Raw genomic sequence first — 18,321 nt, forward strand, 5'->3', positions numbered from 1 at the left:
AAGAGAATTAGAAAGTTGAAGAGTCAGGAAGATATCAAGATCAGAATCGGGGAATCTGGACAAATTGCTCTGATGGGCTAACACTTACAGTTAAGATTTTTATTTCTTCAAACCATAAGTACAGAGTAAGACCATTTGAAATAGACAACAATAGATGAATATCTTGAATAATTTTAATTAAAAGACCTTTGGCTAAAGAAGAGGAAATGAATATTTGCTCAACTGCTTTATAAGCAAGTCAGGAAGCATTGGGAAGGCAAAGTAGGCTACCCAAGGTGGGGAGAATAAGGACAATGTGCCTTGTCTTGATATATAATTTTGGTATAGGTCAAAGAAACTTATCATCCAGCCTAAGATGTTACCTTCACCAGAAGACCTCTAGACCTCTCCTTGGGAACATAGTATAAGTTTCTACAGAGAGTTCTAAAGGAGAAGAAAGAAAAGTATTGCTTGTGGGGTCAAGAATGGTTATAGGGGAAAAAAAAATCCCTCTAATTGGCACAGAAAGAACTGTAGTCCTCAGGAGAAGAGCAGTAATAAGTAAGGCAGCAGCAATATTAAGATGCAGCTATTTGTCTTGGACCAGCCCCTTAGTCTGTTCAGGGTCAATGGTGGTGATTTGGCAGCACTAAAGAAGAGTAAGAAAGTTGAAGGAAGGTTTGCTGCTGGATTTGAGTACCCAAGATCTAAGCTGAGCTAGAATTGTATGTAAATGATAAAGGGTTGACCTTTCCCCTCACTGTTAACACTTGTGGGTTACTGAAAAGCAGGAGCCCAGAGGTGTGGTTGAATGCTCCTTGAGCTACCAGCAATAGAATGGGTTGTCTTAAGAAGTACTGAGATTACTGTTAATAGAAATGCTTAAGAAAGAGAAGAATGACCTTCCACCTAGATTACTGTAGAAAATTGCTTGATTTGACAAGAGAGAAGCATGACTTGAAGTCAAAAGGAAAGAAGGCCAAATTCAATGCCTGCCTTTGCCTAGCTTTTCTCTCCATATATTCCCAGCCTCCACTGTACCCAGGATCCTCTGGTTCCCATAAGAAATTATGGGGGACACCTAAAGTCCCTTCTAACATATGTTGACTGGTGAAGAGTCTGTTTTTTACGAGGGTTAGTTATGTTAGATTGTGTGTGTGTGTGTGTGGTGTGTGTGCTCATATGTGTATGTGTGTCCTCTTATTACTCTAAGCTCTTTAAATCCATGGTTACTTTGAAAATCAAAGTGATGACATAAAGGAGGATGAAACAGGAAAAGAGAAATATGATAAGCATGCTGCCTAATATGTTCAGTCATGGCTTTCTCCTTATCTCTGTCCTTGTCATCAGGCACAGCCATCCCATCAAATAGCTGTTCCCAATCCATAATGGCAGTGCTTCTTTTAATGACAGGCTGAACCCGGGTATTGATTCACAGAAAGGCTTGAGATGAGTTGGCAAAGCTACATTTTCGGTTTTTCACTATAAACAGCAACAGGCAGAGATGAAGCTTATAAATCCCAGTGCACCTTTTGGCAGGTGAGCCTCTGAGCTCTCTCTGGAAGCCTCCCTAGTTCCTCCTCTGGAGGAACTACAATTCCCTTCCCCATCTCAACCTAACACCCCCAAAGAAGAGAAGGAGACCGGATGTCATGACTGCCTTCAGGACTGGGGCCCGACTGCATGGAGGTTCTCCACCTTCTCAGTTCCAACCCCTGGGACTTCTCTGCAGCTTCCAAGGGGGTAGACAGCATTCCCCTTCCAGTCTGCCCATCACAAGGCCCAGATACATTTGGATGCAGCACAGCATGGCTCCTGCCAGCATGATTTGTTTCTTCCATTCTTGATCAACAAGTCACAGGCTTATTTGGGTTTTCCCCAGTCAGGAGAGAAGAATGACTTGAAGTCAAAGGGAAAGAAAGCCAAAGTTGATGTTTCTCCTTGTTTAGCTTTTCTCTCCACGTATCCCCAGCCTCCAGCGTGCCCAGGCTCATATTCCGAGGTGAGAATTTTACCAAAGGGAGCAAAGAATGGAAGAAAGAAAAAAATAAATAAATAAAAAGGAAGATGGGAAGGAGGAATGAAAAGACAGAAGAAGAGAAATGGAGGAAGGGTAAAAGGCAAAGAGAAAGTCATTATTTGTTAAATAAACACAGAAAGAAAGACCAAAAGTCACATATATCAGACTTCCCCGGTGGTCCAGTGGCTGAGACTGTGCTCCCGATGCAGGGGGCCTGGGTTCGATCCCTGGTTGGGGAACTAGATCCCATATGCTGCAACTAAGAGTTCTCATGCCACAACTGTCTTTGAATTACAGTATCTACTTTTCCACAAATGTGTGCTGCAACTAAGATTCACATCACCCAAATAAATACATAAAAACAAAATACTCTAAAAAGTTCATCTATGATATGTGCCCTCCCTCAAAAGTCAAGATTTTTTTTAAAAGACATATATATCTATTCTGGAAATAGGCTCACTGACTTGAACTAGAAGCCACAGTCAAAGGCCTTCCAGACCAGCCTCTTGCCCTCCCACATCCCTCTAACCTGACCCAGTTTCCCCAGCCAGGCCCTCACTGTACTTTCTAAGGTTCACAGGCTCCCAAACTTGGATACAATATTTGACTAACTGCTTTTACTCAACAAAATAATAACTATTAGCTATTGACCGCTCCCTAGGATCCAGGCTCTGTTCTAAGTGATCTATGATATTGTTGCTTCTAGTTATCATTACATCCTGTAAATTACTATCAGCTCAGTTTTATGATGAAGAAACCGAGGTGAAATGACTTGTCTCAGGGCACTCCAGCAAGTAATCATGATACAACCCCAGGCTATCTGAGGCTGGAACTCCTGCTCCCAACTCCTTTTACTCAACACTGCCTCCCATGAGGGAAAAGAGGGTCATGACATATGCTTGGCTCAGACTATAAAGCAGTCTTCTCCTCAAGCTCCAATGAGACAAGCAGGACCTCCTCAGAATCAGTGAATATTTCAGAGATGCCGCATCTCTTCTCTCCCCCAAGGAGGTGCCCTGGAGCTAAGTGGAGCTGAGGTTTGTTAAAATCACAGAACTTTAGAGATGCGAGAAAATGCATCCAAATTCTTGATGTTGTAAATGAAACCCCCAATGCCTTCAGACCTGAGTGAACTCAGAAGATTCTTTGCTGAGTATAACTAAGAACAAAGTTGCTAGATTAAAGGGCCTGAGAACTTGAAAACATCTGATAACCTATCTAGTGTAAGCTGCTCGTTTCTACCTACCTCTCTTGTATAGCTATGGGCACTAAGAAGCTTAAATAACTGGTTTGCCTTTGAGTTACCATATCTACTTTTCCACAAATGTGGAGGCAGCTGTTGTGGCCAACTTCAGAAGGATGCTTGAGTTAAAGTTATTCTGATATTTACTATAAAGTAGATGGTGTCCAGAATAAGAAGACCAAGTGATGAGCACAATATATAGTGCCTGAATAGAGAAGGTATTCAATAAAAAGATGTTGGATGAATGAATGGATGCATGAATGAATAAATAACACTTTAAACTTAGAGGCAGAAATACTTGAAGACTTTTCATGTAATGCCAAATATGTCATGTTAAAACATTCCCTGATGACAAAAGAACTGTAAGAAAAATCCTGGCATCTTCCGGATTTCACTGGGAAAAAGTGAATGGGACACTTTTGACACTGGGATAAAAGTATGAGCGGGATCAGAAGTTTTTATCTGATATACAACCTCATCAACCTTCATCGGCATGGCAAATTAAAACAGGAGACAGACTTCAGTTATCCTAGGGCTCTTGAGACCAGTTTCCAGTGCCTGGCGCCTTAGGTTGCCACGCTGAGTAGAACCTCCTCAGAGACATGCCCTCGGTGTCTATGGGTTGTTCTGCTTTTTCACACTCATCCCACATCTCTGGCATTCTTAGCTATCATTTTATGTATGTCTCCACTAATTTAAAGAGCACAGTGGAGTGGAGTGTTTGGCTAGAAGCTTGAACTTTAGCATTGTCTAAGTCAGACGGTTCTTCTACAAATTGTGTCTCTATCACTTAACAACTGTAAGACCCCCGACACATTACTTAATCACCTTGAACTCCATTCAGAGCTCATCTGTAAAATGAACAGGGGAAATAATAGTCATAAACTTAGAGGTTCTTGGTGCAGAGAATTTAATATGATAGTACTTTGCAGAGATTCCATTTTGACCCACCTAGAATTTGCCCATGTACTCCAGTTCAGATCTCAGTCGCTCCTCTCCTGACCACTACTAGACAAAGATATAATAACCTCATCTCCTTTCCCAGTCCCATTTTTACAAACATACTTCTCCTCTGGTGAATCATTAAGATATTTAATCCCCCAAGCACTAGCTATTGAGTTGGAGTCTAAATTAAGACTGTTCTCCAGCTTTAAAAGACAATTTCAGGCTAGAGTGAAGACAAATTGCTTGAGAAAAGAGGTTGGATTCCATTTATGCATATATTTACTGTCCCCATGGTCAGTGAATGGTGTCTCATTCCAAATTCAATTTGGGGAATCATAGTGCTTCTGAATGAGAGAAAGAGAAGTAGGGATGAAATCACGGCAAAGTGACATCTGTCTATTTCTTACAGGTTGGACAGCTCACTGCAAATAGAAAAGAAGAGAACTCCTGTGGTAGGAATCCTAGAAGGAGAACAAAAATTGGAAAAGAAGAGAAGTACAATCTCTTTGAGAATTCTGAATGGCATTGGTAAGCTCCCCTCTGGCAGCTTCCAGAAAAGAGGGGGAGAAGGTACTGCTGGGGGGACTGTTTGTTCCTATTTTAAAATGAGTAAAACCGGAACCTAAATGATGCAGTTGCTCTCAGGATGATGCATTTGACCATGAATCTAAAGATGTCCTGGGTCAGAGAGTTCTCCTTTCTCTGCATTCATAAGAATTTAATATCCAGCTTCAGCTCCTTGGATTTGAATGTGCTCCTAAAATTCAGTCCTGGCATCCGATCCCTCTCAGGAGGTTCAATTAAAGATTACTAATGTTATTTATCTTTTCCTATTTTTCACGGTACAAAAAGGCAATGAACCTGCTCTGTGAAATAATAATTGATGAGCCAACTCACTACTGCCAGAAGCTGGGAAAGATGGAAACAAGGTCAGAAAGCAGGATTCAGACAGGAGACAAGAAAGGAACATTGAACCATCTACTTTGTAGCTGGCTTTCTGTATGTTATTTCATTTAGAGCACACCACAAACCCCTGACGTGGGCTTAGTATATTCGTTTTAATTGTGGGATAACTGAGGCTCAAACAGGTTTAATACTTGCCCAAGGCCACACAGCTACTTAGTAATGAAGTCAGATTAGGATTTCTAGCCAGTTTTTTTTTTCTTTTTTTTTCACACTACAACATGAAAGAACTTTTTTTATTTTTTAAATTGAAGTATAGTTGATTTACAATGTCGTGTTAGTTTCAGGTGTATAGCATAGTGATTCAGTTATATTTGTACATATATACATATATTCTTTTCAGATTCTTTTCCATTATAGTCTATTAACAAAATATTGAATATAGTTTCTTGTGCTATACAGTAGGCCATTGTTGGTTATCTATTTTATATATAGAAGTGTGTATCTGTTAGTCCCAAACTCATTAATTTATCCCTCCCTCCAATTTCCCCTTTGATAGCCATAAGGTTGTTTTCCATGTCTATAAGTCTATTTCTTTTGTATATAAGTTCATTTGTATCATTTTATTAAGATTCCACATTTAAGTGATATGCTGTTTGGCTTTCTCTGTCTGGCTAACTTCATTCAGTATGATAATCTCTAGGTCTACCTGTGTTCTAGCCAGTCTTAATTCAGGACTCCAACTCCATAGTTAGTGCCTTGGAATAAAATACCCTAACAATCAGCTAGAGCCCAAGAAGAAGAGTTTGTTTCAAAAAAATAAAATTTGGGAAAGACGATGAGGTCATTAGATCACTGTTCACATGTGTTCCTTGCTCTTGCCAAATTGTTCTCTTTCCTGAGCAGAAGTGATTGTCAGTCAAACAAACCAAGAAAGAATTTTTTTTATTCACATGGTCTTCAACTTGTTGCTAAGTGACTGTAGTTGGAGAGGAAGTACTCTTTTTATATATGCATGCAGATGCATGTACATATATACATACACATCAAAGAGTTTGAGAAGTGTAATCAAAATAAATTTTATACACCTTCACCACCACCTCACCACCATCACCATCATCATCATCATGATCATTATCCCAGGATAAAGCTTAACTAAATAGATAAGAAATTTCCTTAACTGTCAATTTTGGTAAATGTTTTCATTTTCTCTGAAACAGGACCCTCAGGCAGTTCTAAGAACCAGAAGGGAATCAAAATCTTCCAAACACTTTTTAAGTATCACCAGGCAGAGAAGACTTTTAAGTCCCCTGATTAATGTTTACCCTCTTTCTTTCTTCCTTCCCTTCTCCCTTCTCCCATCTTGCTTCTTCCAGAAAATGTTTACTGAGGGCCTATGAGGTGATATGTAGTAGATAAGACCCTAGGGATAAAACTCGCATCAAAGTCAGATATGCCTGTTGAGTGGAACTTTGCAACTAGTGGGGGAGATAGGCATTAATTAATCAATCAATCCCACAAACCATTGTGAGGTTACAACTGTGGCAGGTATAGTGAAGAAGGGGCACACAGGGCTTTGAGAGAGGCGTGGTCAGAGAGACCAAGGACAGATTCCTGAAGAAGGGATACTTTAGTTGCAACACTGAAGTTGCTGCTAAAAGACAAGTAAGGATCAAGTTTTCAAAGGAGAAACATGCATCAGGAAGGTGGAGCATCATGTGCAATGGTCCTGTGGTGAAGGGGATCATGGCAAGTTGGAAGGAATGAACCAATGCTTTGTATTTATTACTATAACAAATATGGAGAAAAAGCTTGCTGCAAGATGAGGATAAAGAGACAAATAGGATCTTAAAATGACATGCAAATTATTTTAAGAAGTTTCTTTTTTTTTTTTGAAAGTTTCAAAAAGGTCCTTCATAGGAAATGACATAGTGAGGTTCATGTTTTTAAAACTTTGTTTTTGCTTAGAAGTGAAGAATTGATTCTCTGTGCAGAGTGTGCATCTGTGGTAGGGAGTTCAAATAAGTTCTGCCTACCGTGTGCCACAAATTTCTATTCTCATTAAATTTCTATCACCTCACATATTGGCATTGGAGAAGGAAATGGCAACCTACTCCAGTATTCTTGCCTGGAGAATTCCATGGATAGAGGAGCCTGATGGGTTACATTCCATGGGGTCACAAAGAGTTGGACACGACTGAGCAACTATCACTCATCACTCACTCACTCACACATTGGCGTGCATCCTGTAATTATACTTCTCTCTCTCATCCCTTGCTCCCCATATGGGTCATTGACTCTTTTGTTTTAGTCCTCCAAACACTGCTAACACAGGGCAGTGTGTAGTATGTTTCTGACTAATGTTTAGTGGTTACAAAAGGCATTTTGGTAGAATACAGAGAAGGCAAAACTGAATATTGAACATGAGACTTTATTCTCTTAAAGCTCCCTGGAAAATTTCTAACCAGGATCATCTTACTGGTTTCCCTATACCTTCAGCCCCACCTCATTTCTGCCTGGATTTGGCTTTTTTTTTTTTCTTACTGTAATATTTCTCCTCCATCTTCTCCAAGTCACAGGACCCTCTGCCCAAAGTTCCTGTCCACCCCTGACCAGCAATCAGACTCATACTCAAAATTCCCGCTTCCATTTATCTTATCTTAGCTTCCACTTATCTTAGCATAGCAATGGGGAATAGGACAACAGATGGAAGACTTTGCTTTTTCATAACCAGATAAACCCAGAGAGAGTTTTTTTTTTTCCTAAGAAAAAAGACAAGTGCCTTCCTAGAAGGAATTCTTCCATCTAGTCAAAGAGTTTAAAGCACAGTTGCCTTTTAAAGTAACTATTATTTTCTGTTGTTTGTATGTGCAGGAATTATTTGCTTCTATTTTACTCATTGAACTCTATCTGATTATGCCATATCAATACCAGAATGCAAGAAGGATGAGGGGTACTTAATAAAAAATGGCTGTTTCAGATGGAATCCAGAAGATAAGGAATCAAATGGCCATCATCAAAATGTAGAAGAGGAGAGGGCAAATATGTCCTTATAAGCAAGGAGACAAAATAGATCTGTGCATGAATTTAGAGATGGAAAAAAAAAACAAATTTGCTGTAGGAAACATCAGCTCCCCAAAGACACTGAGAGGTGACAGCATAAATAGCAAATAGAGGCAGAAAGGAGGGTAAAAAAAGGAGATGAGAAAATATGAAGGCTGCCAAGAGGAACAGAACAATTTGCCAACATGTGTGTCATTCCTCTCATAAATTAACTTCATTGATGGGCTTAATTGTTTGAACAAATGGGATGGAGCTATTTTCAGAGAAATTATTTATTCTAGTCACCAATTCCCTTATAGTGAAGGGAACAGGGAGAAATCATGCTTTTCTAGGCTTCGTCAATTCAGTTAAATGTTTACACATTCAAACTGACACTAAAAGTAGTTGCTGCCTTTTGGACCTCTAAAAGATAAGAATTCAAGGCAGTAGAGTTTAGGTGGCTGCAGGTGGGCCCCTCAAAGAAGAAACTCATCTCTCTGTGCACTGCCTGCTGGCAAAGAGCTGCTTCCTTCTATTCAGACTCCTCCTGCAAGGCATCTATCCACACGTGTCTGAATCAATTCAATTTCTAGAAGATTAATAACTAGATGTAGCATTAGCTTCCCTGGTAAAGCGTCTGCCTGCAATGTGGGAGACCCCAGTTCTATCCCTGGGTCGGAAAGATCCCCTGGAGAAGGAAATGGCAACCCACTCCAGTACTCTTGCCTGGAAAATTCCATAGACTTGAAAATTCCATGGACAGAGGAGCCTGGTAGGCTACAGTCCACGGGGTCGCAAAGAGTTGTACACGACTGAGCAACTTCACTTTCTTTCTTTTCTTTCTAGCAGTAGAAAATCTAGGCTCAGCCACTGGCTCCATCACTGCCAAGCTCAGAGACCTTTACTAATTTCCTTATCGTTTCCAAGCACCAGTGTCCTATTTTGCAAAATGAGAACAATAATAATTACTATCTCATAGGCCCAATGTGGGCTTCCCTGGTGGCTCAGCTGGTAAAGAATCTGCCTGCAGTGCAGAAGACCTGGGTTTGATCCCTGGGTTGGGAAGATCCCCTGGAGAAGGGAACGGCTATACACTCCAGTATTCTGGCCTGGAGAATTCCATGGACATGGACTGTATAGTCCATGGAGTTGCAAAGAGTTGGACACAACTGAGCGACTTTCAGTTTCACTTTTAGGTCCTATGTGGTAAGTAAGGAAAAACATTAAAACATTTGGAAACACAGCTGCCCTCTACTAACTGTCAAAGTATCAGTTATTGTTATATTCCAAATTCTGTGAGTGAACAGATGAAGTGATGTAGTTAAAGCATAGTAATTCCTCTAGGTATGTTTGTTTTCATGAGTTCCTCCAAAAGGAGATTGAGGAAAGGATTTGATTGCAGAAGGTCTATGTGGAAGGTACACGGATGACTTATAGGAAACAAAATAGTGTCCAAGGTGGGAAGACCATCAATATGAGTTGAGTTAAGCCAGTCAGCACACTGGATGACTGAAGCTTAATCCTGCAGGGAGTCCCAGGGAAACTCTTGCGTATCACTCGAAGGTCAAGAGAGCTGGCATATTTATACATTCACTTGCATCAGTAATTGGTTGAGGGTGCTACTTCCCCAGTACTTCTAGCTAGCTGTTAATGAGCAGAACAGCTTCCTATAAAGAGCCCTCAGGGAAAGAGATGCATGCAATGGAAGTTGGATAATGTCCAGAGTACCGAATGGACATCTGAAATTAGTAACTCAGGGACTGAAGACAATAGCTTTCAAAATACAGCTCTGAATTATGGCAGTTGATTTCCTTGTAACCCTAAAATATATGTGGCCTTTGAAATGATCATACTTGGTGCATTCCAGTCAAGCTCTCACTTTGTAGATATGTGGACCCAAAAGAGAATTATATCATTTTATTTCAAAAGCAATATGGGATAAAGTATTGAATATTTCTCATTATAATATAATGAAATAGAAATAATTTGGGGTGCAGAATATACTAAATTGAGTCTTGGCCGTGCTGTTTACCAGTTTATGAATTTTTGACCAAGTGATGGCTTGGGGGCCTATCCCGTCACTCTTCAAATTGGAAATAATAATATTTATCATCCATGGATCTCATAAAGTCATTTAACAATGTCAAAATGTTTTACAGCTGTAAGGAATTCTTACAATCATCATGTCCAGATTACTGAAGCTGACTCCTGCAGATAATGAACTTTACTTTGGGAACAATTCTTGGTGGAAATGTTTGCAAAATACAAATCCCCTGTAAACTATATTTGATAAAATAATTGAATTATTACTCAGAGCACTTACCCCACAACAACTCATATGATATATCACACTATTTGCTTACATAATTCCCTCTCCCTCATGCTATGCTTATCCTTCCTTATTGCTGTTAGTTTCTATGGCAACTAAATAACTAAGCTCATTAATACAGTCACCCAAGTTAATGCCTAATACCGAATAAGCTCCAGCGAGCCTGCACCGCATAAGTAAACTTTGCCATAGTTATTTTCCTTACTGTTCAGAGGAATTTCTCACTTAGTTTCAGATTTTTTGCTGTATTTGGATAGTTGAAGATTTCAGTAATCTGATCATTTCATAAAAAGTAGCACTATGTTATGCACTGACTGTAGCAACATTCCTCTACAAATACCTCATTCATTCAATGAATATTGCCCACTCCCTGCAGTGTATACTGCAAATATAATAAGGAATCAGACTCTTACCTCACTGTAAAGAAAAATTTAGTTTAGAAATGAAAATAAAGCTTGTACAATTGACTATAATTTTTTTACATTCTATATTATTTTATGGCAGTTGCAGATAAAGTACTTTGGAATTCAGAGTTCCAGGAGAGAAAAATACTTCTAGTTTGAGAGATCAACAATAATCCAATGAAGTAGTTGAAATATTAACTGACTCTTCAATAATAGGTATACTATGAATTTGGGGAGGTAGAGGGAAAGGCTACTAGAGGCTTAGAAGAAAAGCGTGAACAAGGGCACAGAGGCAGCTCCTTGGAAAAGTGCAATCTGGACTGGTAACTGGTCAGTTGACTTGAGATAGATATATCAAGAAACTTATGGGAAATAATTTTCCTAAAGTAAGTATGGCCTGAAAGTAGAAGGTATTGAATGCCAGACTAATTGGTGTAGACAGTGATGGACACTGAATTATTGTGAACGGATATGGACAGGACTCATGGCTATACTTAGGGTATTGTTGTATTTTGTAGAGCAGGGAAAGGATGAAGTAGGAGAGACCATTAAGTACATGTTAGGAAGGTGGAGGGGGGCCATGAGAGAAGAGTTACTGCCTGCTGGGAAGAAAAAATGTAAGCGACGTTCCTTAAGGAAAAGATAGAAGAGGAATGAGGAAGAGTTTTAGGACCTTGACAAAGGCACAGGGAGAATATGAATCTCTCAGCTCCACAAATCATGTCCTTCACTTGGAAATGAGGTTATCTTTTATCTGCTTTCCCCTTGTCTGTCATCAAAACATTTATCTCAAAATAATTGTTCCTTAGTCATCTCTCACCCCAAAGAACAAGTACATGAATCATAATTTCTATTTTATAGCAAGAAATAAGAAGACATGAGAATTTCTGATATTTACTTATCACTTCAAGTTCAAGTAGGAGCTAAAATAATAACCTAGGATGTTAACAAAGAAATGATCTTATCTGAGGTCTAATAAGGTATATGGTAAATAACAGGCACCCAATGGATGCAATATTAGATTAGTTAATAAATAATTGAATGAAGGAGAAATAAATGAATGAAAAGGCATGCATCCTTGAATCAACAAAAGAGCTGTTGGAACAAAGTTCTGGATGTGACAGCAATGTTTCCTCAATTTTTCATGTTCATATATTTTCAAAAAAATTAGATGCATAACAAGCCTCAAACTGGCAAGAGGAGAAAGGGGCAGCAAAGGATGAGATGGTTGGAAGTCATCATTAACTCAGTGGCCATGAGTTTGGGCATACTCCAGGAGACAATGAAGGACAAGGAAGCCTGGTGTGCTGCTGTCCATGGAGTCACAGAGTCGGACACGGATTAGTGACTGAACAGCAACCACAAGCCTCAATTCATTGAAGTCAAATCCAGCTTAATTCAATGAAGTCATGATTATCCATATAATATGATGAGATATTCACCGAATGTATATTTGAGCAACAACGATGTGTCAATCAGTGTATTAGTTGTCGTGGATACAAAGACATATAGAGGGATTTTAATCTTGAGAAGCTTACAATCTGGGCAGACAACTATTGAATAATAATTATAAACCATAGTAGGAGTTAAAAGTGGACTTTTATTCAGGCTACAATTAGACTTCTGTAAACTTTAAAAGTTAGCTCATCTATACTCACTCTTTAATTTATATCTATTTTTTTCAATCAGAGGATGGCAATAATAATGTTTAACTCTTCCATAAATTGTAGGATTGTTGTAAAACTTCAGATGTTCCAGTACGAGATGCTTTTATTATTATTATTATTACTATTCCAGATATATAATACAGTTGTATTGTTGTCATATGTATACATAATACATATGTATACAATACATAATACATATAATTTATGTATCATTTATGGCATCATAAAGTTATGGCATAATTGCATCAATATTTATGGCATCAATGTATCAACATTTATGGCATCATTGCATCAACATTTCTAATAGGTTACTTGAAAATCCTTTCAGATCTAGATATTAATGAAAGCAGGACTCTGACCAAAATTTCAGAAGGTTTTCTCCATTATAGAAGTTGGATGCCTACATTATAAGGAGAAAATTATTTCACTAGAATTTAAATCTGCCCCCAAACTTTGCAGACGGATGATTTTCTCTGAGCAATGATAGATAAGCAGCCCTTCAAAATTTGTCAGGCAATATAGATAATAAAAAAAAAAAAGCAACCACTTACCACCTAATTATTTAAAATGGTAGATAATAGGATGGTCTTGCTCCAGATGAGGACACTTCAATTCTGATTATATTCAAGGGAAGGAGATTAGCATTCCTGTTGCAGGTGGTATGGAAAGCTTCTCAGTTTATGTACAAAAACTCATCACCAAGAAATGAAAAGCTTTTTAAACAAGATAGTTTATCAAGAGAATGAAACTCAGCACTTACCACTGATACAGGACAGCAGGAGGAAGTGGGTTCAGTCTCCAGATTTCTCACAGATTAAACTAGGAAACTGGATTGCATATAGATTGGATTTATCATTCATGACATTAAATTATCACAGTGAAGTGAAAATTAAACAGAAAGAGCAACTTCTTCCTCTTTAATTGTTAAACATCCATCACACATTACATGTTGGATCCATACCTGGTTATCATCCTGAAACTGATGAATCAGTGTGGAACCAGAAGCAATCTTGGAACTCATGCTCTCCATCATGCCACTCTCGCCATCCTGTCCTCCACTTTATGAGCAAAGAAAATGACAAGAAAAGTGAAGTTACTATCCCAAGGAATCAAGGAGAAGAAAATGCATTTCACCAAGCTCTGCCAAGCACAAGAGACACTATCTACAGGTGCTTTATGTCCCAAATCAGCTTTATTAGGCTGATTTCCTGAGGTCAGGACTTTTTTGAATTTTTGGTTTTCATTTATACTCCTACGTAACATAGCACCTGACACTTTGCAGCTATGCAATAAAGATGTATGGCATGGATGAATAACTGCTAATTAAAGACAAAGTTACAGAGCAAGGTACTGGCAGCATGTGGTCTTATAGTCTAGTTTTTCTGCCACCCAGACTTAGATGTTTTTCATGGTATTACAAAACCATCTTCAAGTGTTGGCTTGCAAACTCCGGAGCATCCTGGGTGAAAATGGCCCCCAAAATGAAGGGTGTGGAGAGACTGAAGAAAGAGGCAGATCACTCCAGGTTGGTGGATGGGATATTTAATAGCCTCTGACTGATAAGATCCAGCTCTTGGGTCAACTGGTGGTCGTGTCCTCTCAATGACCTCCTCCAACATTAAGTTTTATAACTGGGTGTCTGTTACCAAGGATGAGCCTTTTGAGAGGTATGAGTTCTGTTAAATTTAGTCCTAGGCAAATATGCACCAAAAAGATGCCTGTCTCATTTCAACTTAAGACATTTTAGATTTTTGATGATATATGGTAATTGTCTGCTCAACATTTCTTGTGAAGTTACAGTTTCCTTACAGTTTGAGTAAGGTAAAGTCCAGAATCACAAACAACCCAGTCCAAGTACAATGCCCAGAGTGGTTTAGCAAATTAAGTTCTAAAAAGAAGATCATAAGATTAAATAACTCCTAATATTGACTCAATGGACATGAGTTTGAGCAAACTCTGGGAGATGGTAAAGGACAAGGAAGCCTGGCGTGCTGCAGTCATTGGGGTCACACAGAGTCGGACATGACTTAGCAACTGAACAACAACAATATCTCATTCATCCTTAACATTCTATAACATTATTTACATTAAAATTTTCAAAAAAAAAGGGAAATAGAATCAGGAAAATAATGCATAAGGATTTATTCATTATTCATGATAGCAACAATAATAAAAAGCTGTAATTACATAGCATATAAAATTTACACAGCAAACTAACATAATTAAGATTACTGTGATGATTAAATAATATACACAACCTACTTAGAACAAGACCTAGCACATAAAGAGAAACAAAAAGTTTGCTATCCCCATTATTATTATGTATCACGGTAATAATTGCATTTGTAATTTAAAGTTAGTAAATAAGGTAAAAGAATCAGATGGATTGGATTTGAAATTTGGTTCCTCCACCTTCTAGCTGTGTGATCAGCAGAAACCTACGTAACAATTCTGACTTGAGCTTTACAGGTTCATAAGGCAGAAAAGTAACCATTAAAATTGATATTATTGATAAAACCCTTAAAATATGCAAGATATGTGGAGTATTACAAATCTAAATGGAAACCAGGGACCAGAGTGGAGTACCCATCTCAACTATCTTGATCATCATATTCTGGAAGATGAATGGCTGATTCATCCCTAAGTGTCCCTCAGAAGAGCACTGACATCACCATGCCCTTGGTTTTGACAATTTATTACTCTCATTTTGATCTTGTTTTAATTCTATCCCAATCTCTACTTTGACTAAGGTTTTCAAAAACAGAGCCATATTTTATCCGAGGAAGAGGATAATTATGCAAACAGGATAAGTTCTTCTCTATGTATTTTCCAATGCCTTGTCTCCAGTAACACACCTTTTTGAATTACCGTTGTCTTTTACATAATATTTTAGATCATTATTCTACATTTTACTATTTTTAATTTTTAAATTAAAAACTATATTCTCACTTTAAATTATGCTGAATACATAGTCAATTTTCTGTTGTTGTCTTTGGTTTTCGAGAAGAGAGAATACCTTCTTTGTGTGAGGTATGTGTAATACTAACTTTAGCTCATGTCTTCCACTTCATTAAGACTGAAATTACACTAGCTTCCTTGGAGCATTCCTTGAAGGGAATTAAAATTTCCAGGGAATTCACCTTCTAAAATTCCCTTTCAGCTGTGATTTCTTGAGTCTGCTGTGTGTAGGTTCTCTGGTCTGAGTTTTACCTCTGCACTCATCTAAACTCTCCACATTTCCTCTCCCTGCCAGGAAGATTTGAGGGTCACAGTGAGAGCACACATAACAAATAACAAACAGCTTAGCCAGGTATCAAGGTACTGACTCACCTGAACAAAGGGTCTTTTAAATAATATAGCTTTCTGCTTTTAAGACAACTGCCCATAACTCTTTCCCCTTTCAATTTCCCCTTCGTTTTGTAATATGAGGACCTGAAGACAATTTCTTATTTTCCAACTTATTCATGAATTCTCTTGACACATGTTGACTGAGGACCTACTATGTGCCAGGTGTATTTCTTGGTACTGGTGATACTTCAGGAACAAAGCAAACTACTGAGGTGGCCTAAAAGTTTCTTTGGATTTTTTGCATAAGATGCTGTGAAAAACCCAAACCAACATTTTGGCCAACACCATACCTACTCTGAGCCATAGTTGTTTTTTGTTCGTTTGTTTCTTTTTTTTTTTTCTTCTTTTCATTTGTAAAGAAGTTAAGGTGTCCTGCCCATTTTAAAATCAGCTTGTTTGTCTTTTTGGAATTTAGTTATATGACTTGTTTATGTATTTTGGATGCAGGACAGAAGACCTGAATAAACATTTTTCCAAAGAAGACATACAGATGGCTGATAGACATATGAAAGAAAAACAAAAAAAACAAAAAACTCAACTTTGCTAATCATCAGAGAAATACAAATCAAAACACAACAAGATATCACCTCACAGCTGTCAGATGGCTGTCATGAAAAGACCAAAAATAACAAATGATGATGAGAATGTAGAGAAAAGGGAACCCCAGTACATTGTTACTGGGAATATAAACTGGTGCAGTGACCATGGAAAACAGTAGGGACATCCCTCAAAAAACTAAAAGAGAACTTCCATATGATTCAGCAATTTCATTCCTGGGTATATAGCTGAGAAAAAAAAACCCAGCAACTTGAAAATATTAACCCCTTCTGTTCATAGCAGCATTATTTACAATAGCTAAGCTATGAAAGAAATCTAAGTGTCCATCAACAGATGAATGGATAAAAAAACTATGATATATATAAATGAAATTAGATATTACTCAGCTACTAAAAATGAAATTTTGTCATTTGCAAAAACATGAATGGACTCGGAGGGTATTATCCTTAGTGAAATAAGTCAGACTGAGATATTAGACACTGTATCTTATCACTCATATGTGGAATCTAAAAAAAATTAAAAATGAATATAACAAAACAGAAACAGACTCATAGATACTGAGGATAAACCAGTGGAGGGAGGGAAGTGGGGAGGAACAGGATACGGATAGTGGATTAATAGATACAAGCTGCAATGAGCACAATAAATAAACTACAAAGATATATCTACAGCACAGGAAATATAGCCAAAATTTCATAATATGTTTAAACGGAGTTCAGTTCAGTTCAGTCGCTCAGTCGTGTCTAGCTCTTTGTGACCCCATGGACTTCAGCACGCCAGGCCTCCCTGCCCATCACCAACTCCTGGAGTTTACTCAAACTTATGTCCATCAAGCTGGTGATGCCATCCAACTATCTCATCCTCTGTCATCCCCTTCTCCTCCCACCTTCAATCTTTTCCAGCATCAGGGTCTTTTCAAATGAGTCAGTTCTTCACATCAGGTGACCAAAGTATTAGAGTTTCAGCTTCAGCACCAGTCCTTTCAATGAATATTCAGGACTGATTTCCTTTAGGATGATCTGGTTGGATCTCCCTGCAGTCCAAGGGACTTTCAAGAGTCTTCTCCAACACCACAGTTCAAAAGCATCAATGCATCGAACACTGTGGTGTTCAAGAAATGGAGTATAGTCTATTAAAATATTGGATCTGTGTTGTATACATGAAATTAATATAATATTGTAATTCAATTATACTTCAATAAAGAAAAATTAGCATTTCCCTGTTGACTTCTATTGTAACTTAAGTGCTATGGTAATAACAGTTTGTATCCAGCACATAATAAAAATCAATCTTGAGATTTCCTTGGTGGTCTAGTGGCTAAGAAATCTGCACTCTCAATACAGGGGGCCAGAGTTCAATCCCTGGTCAGGGAACTAGATCCCACATGTTGCAACTAAAGATCTTGCATGCCCCCAAAACGACTGACGATCCTATGTGCCTCAACTACAAGGCACAGTCAAATAAATAAATAAATACATGACCTTAATCTCAAAAAAAAAAAAAAAAGTGACTGTAGAAATACCTACTTTTAATTTTTGCTGTAGGGATTAAATGAGATCTGTGAGTAAAGCTCACAGTAAAGTGCCTGACACATTTATCATCATCATCATGAAAGTGAAAGTGAAAGTCGCTCAGTCATGTCCATCTCTTTATGATCCCATGGACTATACAGTCCATGGAATTCTACAGGCCAGAACACTAGAGTGGGTAGCCTATCCCTTCTCCAGGGGATCTTCCCAACCAGGAACTGAACCAGGGTCTAGTGCATTGCAGGTGGATTTTTTAGCAACTGAGCTATGAGGAAAGCCCTCATCATCATCATCATCATCACTCCCAAACTCAACAATAACATTAAGTTTAGACTCAGGAAGAAACATGGGGAA

General features: G+C 38.3%; 1 long non-coding RNA gene across 3 annotated transcripts in view; it reads right to left on the reverse strand.

Annotated features, from left to right (window-relative positions):
* The window catches only part of LOC145526860 (uncharacterized), a 107,847-nt gene that overhangs the window by 16,893 nt on the left and 72,633 nt on the right, over positions 1-18,321 (reverse strand). For 2 of the 3 annotated variants that reach the window (XR_014069246.1, XR_014069247.1), the window contains one exon: positions 13,494-13,590. This is a non-coding gene — a long non-coding RNA (uncharacterized LOC145526860). Of the gene's footprint in view, positions 1-11,461; positions 13,591-18,321 lie in introns of those variants that run through there. The other variant, XR_014069245.1, reaches the window with a different exon arrangement.

Source organism: Giraffa tippelskirchi, chromosome 11 (assembly GCF_054371585.1).
Source record: "Giraffa tippelskirchi isolate mGirTip1 chromosome 11, T2T-mGirTip1v1.2.pri, whole genome shotgun sequence".
In the NCBI taxonomy this organism is placed as follows: domain Eukaryota; kingdom Metazoa; phylum Chordata; class Mammalia; order Artiodactyla; family Giraffidae; genus Giraffa; species Giraffa tippelskirchi.